The sequence below is a fragment of the Eretmochelys imbricata genome, chromosome 3, assembly GCF_965152235.1.
Source record: "Eretmochelys imbricata isolate rEreImb1 chromosome 3, rEreImb1.hap1, whole genome shotgun sequence".
Taxonomy (NCBI): Eukaryota; Metazoa; Chordata; order Testudines; family Cheloniidae; genus Eretmochelys; species Eretmochelys imbricata.
In genome coordinates, this window is record NC_135574.1 from 208,771,978 (window position 1) to 208,785,889 (window position 13,912).

Sequence of the window (13,912 nt, forward strand, 5' to 3'; positions counted from 1 at the left end):
TAATTTGTTTATCTAATGAACGTCTAGATGTTCTTTTCCATATATGTGTCCAATCCTTTTGGGTCCTGCTAAGCTCTTGGCCACAATGATATCCTGTGACAGAGTTCCAAAGGGTAATTGTGCATTATGTACAAAGTATTTCTTTTGATTAGTTTTAAATTTGCTGCCTTTCAGTTTCAGTGGAGGGCTCCTTCTTCATGAACTATGAGAAAGGCCCAGTAGGAGTATCCACTTTACCTTCCCTGCCCCTCCCCTTATTTTCTATATCTGTGCCCACACAAGAAAATTGTACCAAGGGAACTAAACTGGTTGAGGAACATTTAGTGAAATGGGTGCAACCCCCTTGTATGCCATGCTTGCGTGGGATTAAGAATGTCTTTCAGTGCCTAGTTCAACCGGTACTATTAAACCCAGTACCTACTATATTCTAATGTAGGCAAGAACTCTGTCGTGTCCTTTTCTTCAGGTCTTCTCGATGCTGAACAGTCCCCATTGTCTCACTCTTTCCTCCAGTGGATGATTTGCCAGGCCCTAGTCATTGTTTTCTCTCTCCAGAAGCCCTTTGAGTAGCCCAGCCCATCACACGGAGGCTTCACGGCCATGCCCAGTGTAGTTTAGGTAGGAGATCTGTACAGTGCAGCTGTCAAGCTATGTCTTCTACTGTTACTTCTCCTCGTAGTGATTTGATACTCCTGGAACACCCAGGGGAAAGCAAACCCCTAGATAACCTGACTGTGATTTCACTGCTGGAAGCAAGACGGCATGTGGCCGGATCCCTGGGGTGCTGTAGCAAGCACTCAGCCAAGCTATCGTGATGACCAGTCCATACTGAGGCCAGGACTCATGGATCACATTGTGTACCTTGTGTCAGCTGAGCGTGCTGCGCCCACCATTCTCCTCCCTCCAAGCTCTCTGTGTGACACCCTCTCCTGTTTCTCTATTTCAGGGATGGACCATCCGCAACTCCCACCACTCTCCCCTCATGCCAGGGTCTCTGTGTGTATCCCGTTCCCCAGGGGCTCTGTATATCTTCTGTACCATTGTCCTCCATTTGCCCCACTCCATGGCAGGTGGACTGTGTGACATCCCCTTCCCTCCCATGGCAGAGGCTCTGTATGTACCCACATTTCTCCTTTGCCCCCATGCCTGGGACAGTGTGCCCCCACTGCATTCCAGGTTCTCTGTGTGCCCCCCGTCCCCAGGGTCCTTACTGTCCTAGTCCCTGCTTTTCCCTCCCCATTCCACTCCCCCGGCCCCAGGTCCCCACTTTCCCATCTCCTGCCATCTCTCCCCCTTGGGGCCCTGCTTGCTCAGCCAACTATCTCTGCTCCATAGCAACAGCTCTTGTGCTTTCGGGTATAACACTTCGGAGTTCTTCATGGAAAGCTTCTCTGATAAGCTGCTAGCCTTTATCATTCCTGTGAGTCATGCATTTTGGGGCTTATGATTCTGCAGCAGCCAGCAGAGCTCTAACCCTCTGGGCCACGCTCTTCAGGGCTCAGAGATCCTATGAAGTCCAGCTGAGCGCTGCTGGACGGCACAGAATCCCGGAGGCTCTCCTTTCAGGGCAAGCTAGTGGAGACGGCCACTCCGGTCAGGGCACGGACAGTTTACACACACCACCCCAACTGAAAGAGTTTGGGGCAGACTCACTGCCCCGGTCCCTTTGTAATTGCACCAGATAAGCCAGATTCTGTTCCCGGTCTCCCCTGCTAGGGTTTCACCCACAACAGGGGAGTCCACGGGGAGCATGCAGCCAGCTGCGCTGGTTCTATGCCGCCCTCCACCATACAGCTCCTCCAGAGCCGCGCTGGAGGCGGGAAGGAGGCATTTCCAGAGTGCACCGTGTTCTAACTAACCACAGCTAGTGGCTAGTCCCTCCGCACATGGCAGGGCAGACCCTACCTCTGCAGAGTACCTGGCCCTTTATGTTCTTCGCAAGTCCCTCGTTTCAAGGCTCCCATGTGGGGCTGGGATCTCTCTGGGGCCTTGATTTCAGCACTTCCAGTTCACAAGTGAATGGGTCTGTACTGGCTGGTATCCTACCCGCTCTCCGTCTCGGAGCAATATGCTGCACTCCGGGGTATGCAATTCCATGCCAGGTGAGTTCTAGTAAAACAATGGAGTCCTGCTGAACACACCCTTCAGAAGGATGCTCTAAGTGAAGTGGGAAGCATTCTCCTCTCTGTGGAAATCCTGCTCAATCCACACAAGTGTCCACGGAACAGAGACCCCCCAAGGTTTCCACCTCAGCATCAGACAGAGCTCGCACGCACCACTTTATAGGAAGTGAGTGGGTGGGTACCTGGTGTCAGCTGGCAGGCAGACCCCTCCTGCCCTCACCAGAGGATTCCTGAGCAAGGTCTCTCTGGGCAGGCCTGGCAAAATCTGGGCCAGCTTCCTCCTTCCAGATGAGTCTGACCTCCCTGGATTTGCCTAATGTCCCCCCATGGCTGGGCCAGCACAGCTACCCCAGCAGTACACCCAGGAACAGCAGCCACCTGGGCACCTTCCTGCAGCCCTGCACTCGGTAGGACTGTCTCAGCCAACACCTTGACTCCCCCGACACATGGCCCTGATCACACCAATCAATCCTTTACAAGCATCGCTAGTCCCAGCCTGGTGTGGCAGGCCTGGGGCAGAGCTGCTTCCTTCCCTGCAGGTATAAATCATCAAGCAGGTCACCCAGCTGCTTTACTTGCCTGCAGGGGCCCCAGGAATAGGGAACTAGCCCCACTCTGGCTGCTCAGAGCAGGATCCTGGGAGCGGAGCAGCTGGAAATTCTGGCCTTTGTTGTCGAGTGACTGTTCCCTGAGAACTGCAGCTCCACTCCCAGCTTAACGGAGACACACAGCCACTTCCAGGAAAAATTCAACCAAACTCACTTTGTGTTTCTCTCCAAGTTTTCCCCTGGAAGATCCCCATGAGCTTTGGCCAGAAGGAGGCACAACACGTTGCCCAAGCTCATCCCTACTCCGGGGTCCATGCAGCACAGAACGCTGGCAGGCACCACAAACCTTGGGGGCACGACACAGCAGGAGCCCCAGATTCTGGTGGGGGAGGAGATCTGTTGATTTGCAGGTGGTCTAAATACCAAAGGGGCAGAGGGGCACCCAGGGATTTGGGGATGCTTTAGACCCCAGGGCTGCATGTGGAGATCCAGGGATTTGGGTGCTCTGGACCCCAGGTGGGTGGTAAAGTCACGGTGGGCAGAATCCATGCAAGAAGGGTCCTGAGTCGGCCTTGTGGAAGCAAGCATCTCCCTGTCCATCCTGAGCAGAGTGAGCAGCAGCTGCCCTGTGGAGCTGCAGTGACACCCAGTGGCTGGTTTGGGCAACGGTCAGTGTCTCTCTCTGTGTGTCCTTGGTCACAGGCAGCCCCTGCACCTCTGGGTGACGGTGCCAGGTCTCATGACATAGAGCCTGGCTGGCACAACTCCTAAATCACTCAGACACTTTTGAAAATTAGACCCCCAATTTGGATGTAAAGGCTCCATGGGCTGGATGATCTATCACATCCCCGGGGTAAATTGTTCCAATGATGAATTCCTCTCACTTAACAATTTGTACTTTATTTCTAGTCTGACTGGGTCTGGCTTCAGCTTCCAGCTGCTGGATCTCATTCTGCCTGGTCTGCTAAAGAGACCTCTCCTATCAGAAAGCTTGTCCCCAAGTAGGTGATCAAATCGCTTCTTAATCCTCTCTCCAGTAAGCTACCTAAATTGCACTTCTTCAGTCTCTCACTGCAGGGGAGGTTTTCCCGAACTTGTGTCTCTTTCCAATTGGTCAACATCGCTTTTTAAGTGTTGATCCCAGAACTGTACAGACCGCTCCAGTAATGGGTTCACTAATCTCCTGTGCTGGCAGGTGTCTATCACAGACCACCTCACTAGGGAACAGGATGATCTGCTCCTTAGGCATTTGTCCATAATGCGGAGGAAGGAAAACCATGGCCATGGGAGATTTCAACCTGGGGGCTGTTGTATTAATTTTGATGGAATATGTGGGCCCGAAGGTCTTAACACAACCCTGTTGCTGTCCCACATTAAACAGTGTTAAGGTTTGGCATTTGCCATACAAAGACCTCAGCCTGCTTAGAGCCGTGGCAAACTCCCCATTAAACATCCTGTTAACCTTTTATGAAAGATACAGAAAAGAAGGAAAGGCTGTTAAATCCTTTGAAATGTCAAGTATTAAGTCAAGCTCTCATTTTCATGCTGTCCCTTGTCCCCTCTCCCTCTGGCTGGAGAGAGGTTTCACAAGGACCCACCTCCCTCCCCCGTTTGACAGTCTCTTAGATCATATTGAAATGGGAAAACTGTCCCTTTCGGGGAAAAGAGAAGTTTTGTTGAGATGGGCTGGAGCTGTTGTTTTGAGACTCTCACCCTGTTTCCTAGAAGACAAAACAAGGCAAACGCACACAAAAGGGGGGACAAAAGAACAGCAAAACTAGAAAATGCAGCATCTGTGTCTGGTGTTGATGCTAACTTGCAACCTCGCTTCTGCACAAGCCCACCATACTGTGCGACCTGCAAATTGGTACCAGCATCTGGCTCTGTACAGCACTGCACGCAGTTGCCTTTCTCTGCTCCCAGGCTTATGGCACTGATGCAAAATATATGGTCTTGACTGGCGAAGAGAGATGGGACAGATTCTCATTGGACAGAAAGAAATAGGAAAGACGATAAAGAAGGTGGGGAAGGAAAAGGACTCGAGGGGTGAGACACAGTCTCACATCCCCAGGTGGTGGTCGGGGCTCGGATGGCACCAATGGAAGTGGCAGTGTTGGCTGGGTCCCTGCACATCTCGGGATCAGGGAGACAAAGGCCCGTTTTGGTTTAGTTGGAGCCCATCCCTCCTGTACAGGCTCCCCCTTTCCAAAAAGGTTCCCCAGTTCCTACTAAACCTAAACCCCTCCTCCCTACACCATCGTCTCATCCGCACACTGAGACCCCGCAGTTCTGCCTGTCTAACTGGCCCTGTGGGTGGAACTGGATGAATTTCAGACAATGCTACCACGGAGGTCCTGGACTGTAATCTCTTACCTAGCAGCTGAAATTTGGCCTCCAGCAATTCTCTTACCTTTCCCTATGTCACTGGTACCTACACGTACCACGACCACTGGCTCCTCCCCAGCACTACACACAATCCCATTGTCTCAAGTGGTCTGCAACCTTTACACCCAGCAGGCAATTCACCAGGCGGTTCTCCCAGTCACCACAATCCCAGCTATCTGTATTTCTAATAATTGAATCCCCCATAAATATTACCTCTCTCTTCCTAATAACTGGGGTTCCCTCCCCCCGAGAGGGGTATCCTCAGTGCCAGCAGATACCATGACATCGTCTGGAAGGAGGGTCCCAAATATGAGATTGTTTCCCTCTGCTCCAGCTTGATGTTCCCCTTCCCCGAGACTTTCATCCTCCTGGACAGCACAGAGGCTGTCAGAGCGGGGGTGGGACCGCTTTGCTGTGTCCTGGAAAGTCTCCTCTACGTACCTCTCTCTGTCTCCCTGTGCTCCCCCAGTTCAGCCCCTCTGGTCTCCAGAGCTTGGGCAGAGTCTCCGAAGGGTATGAACTCCTCGCACCGAATGCACACACACACCACCTGCCCATAATCCACGCTGCGCTCAGTGCAATTGACTGGCTAGCCCCACTCTGCTGCTGGACTTCTGCCTGCATTCCTTTTACTCCTGCAGCTTTCTTTGTTGGGCTGGTTTGTTCGGGGGATTTTTGGAGGGGGTGTTTATTGGCCTTAGAGAATGTTAATCAGGTGTGTCTGGCTCTCTTGCTCCCTCTCTAACCTCCCTTGCAAACTCCCGTTTGCTGGGCCTCTTTGCTAGCTCCAATCTAGAGAGTGCTCTGGAGGCAAAGGCAGTACAAACTCATACTCAGGGCCTCAAAACCTCATTCAACTGACGTGACAAAGAACGTGAAGAGAAGTTTTTCAATTGCTTCCATCCCAATGCTGGGCATCTGGGTAACGAGCAAGAGGAACTGGAAATTCTCACTGATGAGAAGAAATCTGATACAGCTCACACCACTGAAACCTGGGGACAACTGGCATGACTGGAATGTTACAATCACTGGGTGTAAACTGCTCAGGAAGGACGGGAGGGGGTGGGGGAGACATTCTACACTGAAGGCATCATTACCTGCTTTAAAGTTATTGATAACTCAGAACCACAGGATCTTGAATGCACATGGGTCAATGTGCTAATGTACAAAGTCCAGGTAGGGGTGCTGGTGGGGATCCATTGCAGACCTCTGAATCGCACCAGAGAGCAGAATTACTTATTCCTTCAGCAATGGTCTTTAATATCTGGAAGGAAAAGCTGTGTTGTTATGGGGGATTTCAGTTGGGAGACATATACGGGAGGTCTCAATAAAACAGTGAGTTTCTAAAAAGTATGGATGATAATTTCCTGACACAAAAGGTATTGCACCCAACACAAGGTTACTCTATTGTGGACCTAATTATGACAGATAAAGATGAATTAATCACTGGGCTGGAAGTTGGTGTGCCTAGGAACCAGTGATCATGACCTGATTACATTCAGTATGCCAAACAAGGGACAGTGCCAACCAGTAATACACATACTGGGTACTTCAAAGGGCTAATTTCCCAGAGCTGAGGAAAATGATGAGTGAAACATCAGGCAGAAAAATGCGAATTAAAATTGGGACTTCTTGAAGTGGAGACCATTAAGTGGCCAAAAAGCCACGATTCTACAGTCAAGAAAGAGCATAACTCTGGCTAAAAGCCCATCCTGAGTAAGTGCAAAAGTGAAGGCAGGAATTAGAAATTAAAAAGGAATACATAACAAATGGGAAAAGGGGTAAATAGATAGTAATCAGTATAAATTAAAAGTTATGAAGTGTAGAAAGTTGATAAGGGAAACTAAAGCCATCAGGCAAAAATCCATGGCTTGCAGGGCTAAGGACCATAAGAAGGAATTTTTAAGTATCTTAGGAACAACGGAACTCCAAGCAATGGTATAGTCCCATTACTAGATGGAGATGGTAATATTGTTAATAATGATGCAGAAAAGGAAGAAGTATTCAATAAATATTTCTGTTCTGTATCTGGAAAAAAACAGGATAATGTACTCTAATCACATGAGGCTGATGAAGTTCTTTCCAGCCCATTATCAGAAGGCCTGGATAACTTGCACCCAAGAGTCTTTAAAAAGTTGGCCAGGTTCTTTTCAGGTCAACTTTTATCTTAGACAATATTTCTTAAACCAGGACATTTTTTTATTCTTAACAATCAATGTATTAATTCACCCAGAATCACATTAGTAGACAATCAACACTTCTTCAACCAACTGTAGACACAACCAATGTTCTAGGCATGAACAGAACACACCAACAGTAGTCTTGCAAGCAATTGTGATGTCCTAGCGATTAGGCTTAGCTGTTACAGCTTTATGTTCTCCCAGAGCGAGGAACTAGTGAGGAAAGAAAGCAGAAGAAATACAGGCTTACGCTGATACGAACACAGCACCGTTATTTTGGGACCAGCTCCGCTGAAGAGTTCAGAGGCATCCACCTAATTCAAAGACAAAAATGGCATCTCGAAAAGATGGGGGGCAGCACTTTGCCGAGCTATTCCACTGTCCCTCTAGTGTCAACTCTCAGATGCTAGAGGAGCTAAGCCAGCACCCCACACATGAAGAAATTGCCTCCTCACCTACTGTTGAGGAAGTGCAAAAAGTTATCAAACAAATGAAGTCAGGCAATTGCCAGGCAAAGACAACATGCCAGTGGAAATTTTTCAACTTGCAGGCCCCCAAACGGTTAACTATCCGTATTAACGTATTAAAGATATCTGGGAAACTGAGAACATTCTCCTGGATGTCAAAGATGCAATCATAGTTACACTATACACAAATAAAGGCAACAGATCTGACTGTGTATCTCCCTGCTCTCTGTAGATGGTAAATCCTTGCTCATATTTTACTCAATCTTCTTGTTGAAACATTATCAGAGAAGCTTCTACCAGAGAACTAGAGTGGTCCCTGGCGCCCTACACAAGCCTATCACAACATGTCGTGTACTTCATCCAGTGCACTAAATGTCCCAGAAACAACTGCTCTCTGGTTTCACCCGCTGTATGTGGGTGAAACCAGACAGTTGCTGCGCTCTCCAAAGAAGTCACACAGAAAAATGATAAAAAGACAAAAACACTCTCTCACCGGCATGGTGAACACTTTTCACAGAGGGCTCACTCTAGACCTGACCTCTCAGTCTTCATCCTCCAAAGGAAACCTGCACAACACCTTCAAATGACAAGCCTGGGAGCTTACATTCCTAACTTTGCTAGGCACTAACAACCGTGGACTGAACAGGGAGGTATGGCTTACAACAATCTGTAACGCACTAAACACCCCCGCTTTTTTTTTCTCCTGGACCGCTGTGGCAGGAGGGGTGTTAACCAGCCACTTCACCCTGAAAGGTCCCTTGAAATATGTGCTAACTACTTATGCCCAAGAAGCTGTTCCACCTTGTATTTAGCAGTGACCTCTCCCCGCCCTGAGGATGAGCTCTGGGCACGCTCCAAAGCCTGTCTCTCTTTCCAGCAGAAGCTGGTCCAGTAGAAGCTATTCCCTCCTCCACCTTGTCTCTCTGCTACCCTGGGACCCAGCTCACCGCTCTGAACGCCCCTGTCTGCAGGGGCGTGGGTGGGTGTGTCCAGAGCAGCATGTGTCTGTCCTGGCGGCCAACGGGGAGCCGGGCAGCTGCAGCCAGACCCTGCGGCCCCACGCGGGAACAGCTGCCCGGTGACCCTCTGCCCAGCGGCAGCGACCACGGCGCCACCCGCCCGCTGCGCTCCGCCGCCTCCCTGCTTCCCACCCGCCGCGGCCTCCCCGCAGCGGCGCCGCCAGCCGGCCGGCAGCCTGCGGACAGGACGGGAGCGGAGCCCGGCAGGGGCCGCGCTGCGGGACCGAGCGAGGGGCGCCTGGGACGGCGGCGAGCCCGGGCGCTGAGCTCCGCGGGGCCAGCGCGCAGGCAGCCGGGGAGGGCGCCGCCGGGCCGGGCCGCGCTGCAGCCGCAGCACCGGGGCCGGGCATGGACCTGGCAGCGCCGCGGCCGCTCTCCCAGCCCCGGCTCGCCGCCCGCCCTGGGGTCCCGCTGCAGGGAGAGCCCGGGAGCCGCCGGCAGCTGCCCGCCCGCGCCCGGCCTCCAGCGGCTCGCAGGGGCCCGGAGCAGCGGGGAGCGCCCGGCTCCGGCCGCCCAGCCCGGGAGCAGGCGCTGGCCGCGTAGGGGAAGCAGCATCTCGGCAGAGACCGGCGCGAGGTAAAGCCCCGCTCCGCGCTCGGCTGCCCCTTCCCAGCGGCCGGGGCTGAGGCCGGCACATGCCGGGGCCGGCTGGGAATCGCCCCCCACGCAGGAGGGCGAGTGACCCGGGGCTGGGGCAGACCTGAACCTGCTGCCGTGGCCTGGCAGGGCAGAGAGTCCCTAGCCTGCCCCCTGCACAGGGCAGGGGGACGGGGCCCTGGAGACAGGGAGCCGGGGGGGCCCTGGTGGCTCGGCAGCCGTCTCCCCAGGGTGCCCCAGGGAGCCAACTGCGTTGGTGGGCCTGGCTGGCACTGCCCGGCTGGGCTGGCGACACTGAGGAGGGCAGGCAGAGGGCACACGCACACGCGTGGGGGGAATAGGGGGTTGTATGACGTCTTGTCCCACCTGGGCTACTTGGCACCGGCACAGCCGTGCCTCTCCTGGCCAGGGCAGTCCTGGGCCTGGTGCTGTTGGCGGCAGCGAGTGAGATGCCAGCTGTCTGCAAGGGGCTGGGAGCTTGTGCCCTGGCCAGTCTGCGCCAGCAGTGCGGGCCCAGGAGCTGGTGGGGCCTCACGGAGCCCTGGCCAGAGAGGCGGGCTGGTGCTCCAGGAGCTCTGCCCGACCCGTGGGGGTCTGGAGTACTGCTGTGGCCGGGCAGGCGGGGGTCAGCGGGGGCAGGAGTGTGGCCATGGCCAGAGGAGAGTCATAGGATCAAGTGACATATATTAGAGCTGGACAGTGTAGGACAGGCCCTATGGGCCATTCTCCAGGGCTGGGGCCAGGCAGGTTTGCAATGGCCCAGGCACTGGAGGGCTCCTGGCCCTATCCCTGGGAAGTCAATTCCCCAGGAGAAAGCCTCTCTGGGGCAGGGACTCTATTTCTCCTCCTCTCACAGCCACAGCATAGCTGCCCTTGCTGAGCTGAGCTGGACTCACTGAACTCTTAACGCTTTAGTCCCTGACCATGTTGTGGCTCTTCTCCGAATTCCCTCCGGCTGTCAGCGTTTTTCTGGTAATGTGGTGCCCACAATGGAGGGCGCTGGGCCTGGCCCAGCTGCGCATTCAGGGGCCACCCCCTGCTCAGCAAGGTGCTGCCTCTGGGCCTGCAGCCCTCAGTCGCATTGCCAATTTCGCTGCCACGTTGCATTTCCGGCTGGGGTCTGCGCTGACGTCCACTGTGGCCCCAGGGCTCTGCCTTTGCCTGGCTCTTCCCCGCCCTTGCTGCGCCGCCGGGTTCAGCCCTTCCAGTGGCAGCTGCTGGTGTTTAACCACGTCTCGGCTAACCCAGCTGGGAGCAGGCCTGCGTGGCACCGTGGCCCCCATGCGGGAGGCCAGGGGGGCTGCCCCAGCAGTGAGAATGAAGGGAAAGTATAAGGGGAGACACTAGTGTAAGCAAGGGCTTCGGCTCTCTCAGCCGCACTGTCTCCTAGGTTGGTTTCTCCCCATGACGGGGGGTGTCAATTGTTCTCCCCAGCTGGGGTAGCTCCATCCATCCCAGCTGCGTCTCAGCTTGGTCATTTCTGCCCCTGCTGGGTCCCTCGGGCTCTTTTGTTCTGTCTTCATTGTTGATCACAGCTCCCAATTAAGTGTTACCTGCTGCTCACCGCTCACTTCCAGATCACAGGTGAAAATACTAAATCAGTGTGGACCAAGCCCAGGCCCCTGCTGGGTCCCCCCCAACCCAGCCCATGCACTGGGGGATGTTCGTTTACCTCTGCAATCTGGACTGTGCCCCTTGGGTACATGCATTAGGCCACCGCCTTTACCGGCATGATCACATGCTATTTTTCTCTGGGCACAGGTGCTCAGCAGGATTTTAACTTGGGACCTTCAGGGCGCAGCCAGGGCGGAGTGTGGCTCAGCATGCTATGCCCATAGCCTCAGACTGCTCCAGGCTTAGCCGCCAGCCATGTTGGTTAGCAGGGGGCTTCCGTGCCTCCACTGGGACAAACACACTCCCCTCCTCCTCCTCCAGTCTCAGCCCTGGTGCTGGCTTCTCGCCAGGGCAGCTGTGGAGCAACAGCAGTCAGGGTCCTGGCTCTGCTCCTCCTCTTTTCCCCATGCAGCAAGCCGCAGCAGCTGCACCCGTGCCATGCCCAGGCCAGAAAGAGAGACAGAACCAGAGTGGTGGCATTCTCCCTGGTACCTGGGGAGGACACTACTCTGCACGGATGGAGGAGGAGGGGGGCATATCAGGCAACACTTCCCTGCCCCAGCACTTGAGGAATCCGGAGCACTAAGCTAAAACACAGCGCCCAGATCGCAACACCCTGGATGTGAGGGTTGGTGCCCTGGCTGTTTGAGTCCTTGCTCTAGGTTTCTCTGTGCACAGCGTGAGAGGTCTGGGCACAGGAGGAATTTATCAAATCGAGGCCCTTGGATGGCACAAGGCAAAGTGACACTACAAGACATTTATCAAATAACGGGACCTCGCCCCTTCACATTCCCGCGTGTTACAGACTAGTGAAAGGTGCCCCTACGAGGGTCAGCGGGGACACAGAAACCTGGAGCGGTAACAGCTGCATCGGCACGAAGGGTGTCACAGGGTTTGTTTAAAGCAGAGTTTTGCATCATCTCCAAAGTTCACATACAGAGACATTGAAAACCAATTTGCCATTTCGTAATCACAGTCTCGACTTGAACAAAAATTTGATGATGGGCTCTTCATTGTAGCAGACAAAAGTCTAACAAGATGCAATGGCTGGAAATTGAAACTAGACAAATTCAGACTGGAAATAAGATTACATTTTAACCATGAGGGTAATTAACCATTGGCGCAATTTACCAAGGGTCATGGTGGATCCTCTGTCACTGGCAATTAGGGCTGTCAATTAATTGCAGTTAATGCAAGCAATTAACGCAAAATAAATTAACTAGATTTTAAAAATTAGTCATGATTAATAGCAGTTTTAATTGCACTGTGGGTTGGCAGGGGTATAATGGGGGGCACGAGGCGCCTGGCGCAGGGATACTGTTGGGGGGGCAGAGGGGGACCTGGCACAGGCATGCTGGGTGGGGAGGCAGACCTCAGCAATGCAAAGCAGCACCCCGCCCCCTGCTGCCCACAGCTGACTGGGAAAGAGGTGGCAGGGAGGAACGTACTGCCCACCAAGGCCGGGGAGATTTGAACAGAGCAGAGAGAGCCCTATAGCAAAGTAGCTGCCTGACTGACCCATGTGTTCCTCCTTCCAGGATGGTTCCCCCACCGCCCGTCAACAAGCCCCATGTCTGCCTCTCCACCATCCTCATCATGAGCAGCTTGGTGCTGATGGATGCTTACCTGGTGGAGCAGAACCAGGGCTCCCGGAAACTGGGCATCTGCCTCATGGTCTCGGTGGGTGACCTCTGCTTCCTGCTGGTGCTCCGGTACATGGCGGTCTGGGTCGGGGCCGAGGTGAGGACAGCCAAGCGCGGCTACGCCATGATCCTTTGGTTCCTTTACGTCTTTGTGTTGGAGATCAAGGTCTACTTTGTCTACCAGAACTACAAGGCTGACCGGAAGACCCTGGACCTTCTGGCACGCAAAGCCCTGACCCTGCTGTTGTCTGTCTGCATCCCAGCCCTCTATGTGCTGCTGGTAGCCACTGAGCATATGGACTACGTCCGGACCTTCAAGAAGAAGGAGGACCTCCGCAACCGCCTCTTCTGGGTCATCATTGACATGCTGGACGTGCTGGACATCCAGGCCAACCTGTGGGAGCCCCAGAAGAAAGGGCTGCCCCTCTGGGCCGAAGGCCTCATGTTCTTCTACTGCTACATTTTGCTCTTGACTCTCCCTTGCGTGTCCCTGTGCGAGATCAGCATGCAAGGGTTCAGCATCGTCCCGCACCGGATGATGCTCTACCCTATACTGAGCCTGCTCACTGTCAACATCGCCACCCTCTTCATCAGGGGGAGCAACATGGTCTTCTTCAGGGACGCCCGGGTCTCGGGCATCTTCATGGGCAAGAACGTGCTGGCCGTCGCGCTGAAGCTCTGTATGTTTGTGCAGTACCGGAAGCAGCTGCGCAACATGCCAGCAGGGCTCAGCGCTGAGCCCCAGCACAGCTCCACACCCCAGCCCCAGCCTGCCCTGCAGCTGCTGAAATCCCAGAACCAGACGCCCGGCCCCAAGGCTCTGGGCCAGGGGAACACGTGACCTGAGGCGGGCACCGCAGACTGGAGCCTAACGATGGCAGAGTACTGGCACCTGCCGAGTTCCCGCCCAGGGCTGGTTTCTCCAGGCAGTCTGTGAGCGAGCCCTCCTTGCTTTGCACGGACAAACTGACCAGCCACGTCCTCACTGAGCACGGGGCTGGGGAACGGTCACTTCCGGGGCAGCATGGCATAGAACAGGGCCTTGGCACCATAGCCAATGGCAGCCAGCCCCCAAGGCCAACTTGCGGGCCTTGTGGAGAGGCTGCCGAAGGGGAACAGGCAGTGCCAGGCAACAGGGTTGCTTCCCTGTATTCCTTCAATTGCAAGGGTGTCGCGGCGCGATGGCTCTGTGGTGGGCCTGCTGGGAATGTCCCGGGGGGACACAATCTTCATGCACTCCCTGCACAGTCTAACGGTGCCAAAGGGGGCACCCGTTCTGCCCTCAATTGTTTCTGCTGGGCCCCTCTCTCTGCGTGCCCACACGTTCCGCCGCCCC

The 13,912-nt window shown here is 54.3% G+C and overlaps 1 pseudogene; it reads left to right on the forward strand.

Annotated features, from left to right (window-relative positions):
* Positions 1-12,472: 12,472 nt before the first annotated feature.
* LOC144262347 (transmembrane protein 121 pseudogene) lies at positions 12,473-13,417 on the forward strand (annotated as a pseudogene).
* Positions 13,418-13,912: the final 495 nt, after the last annotated feature.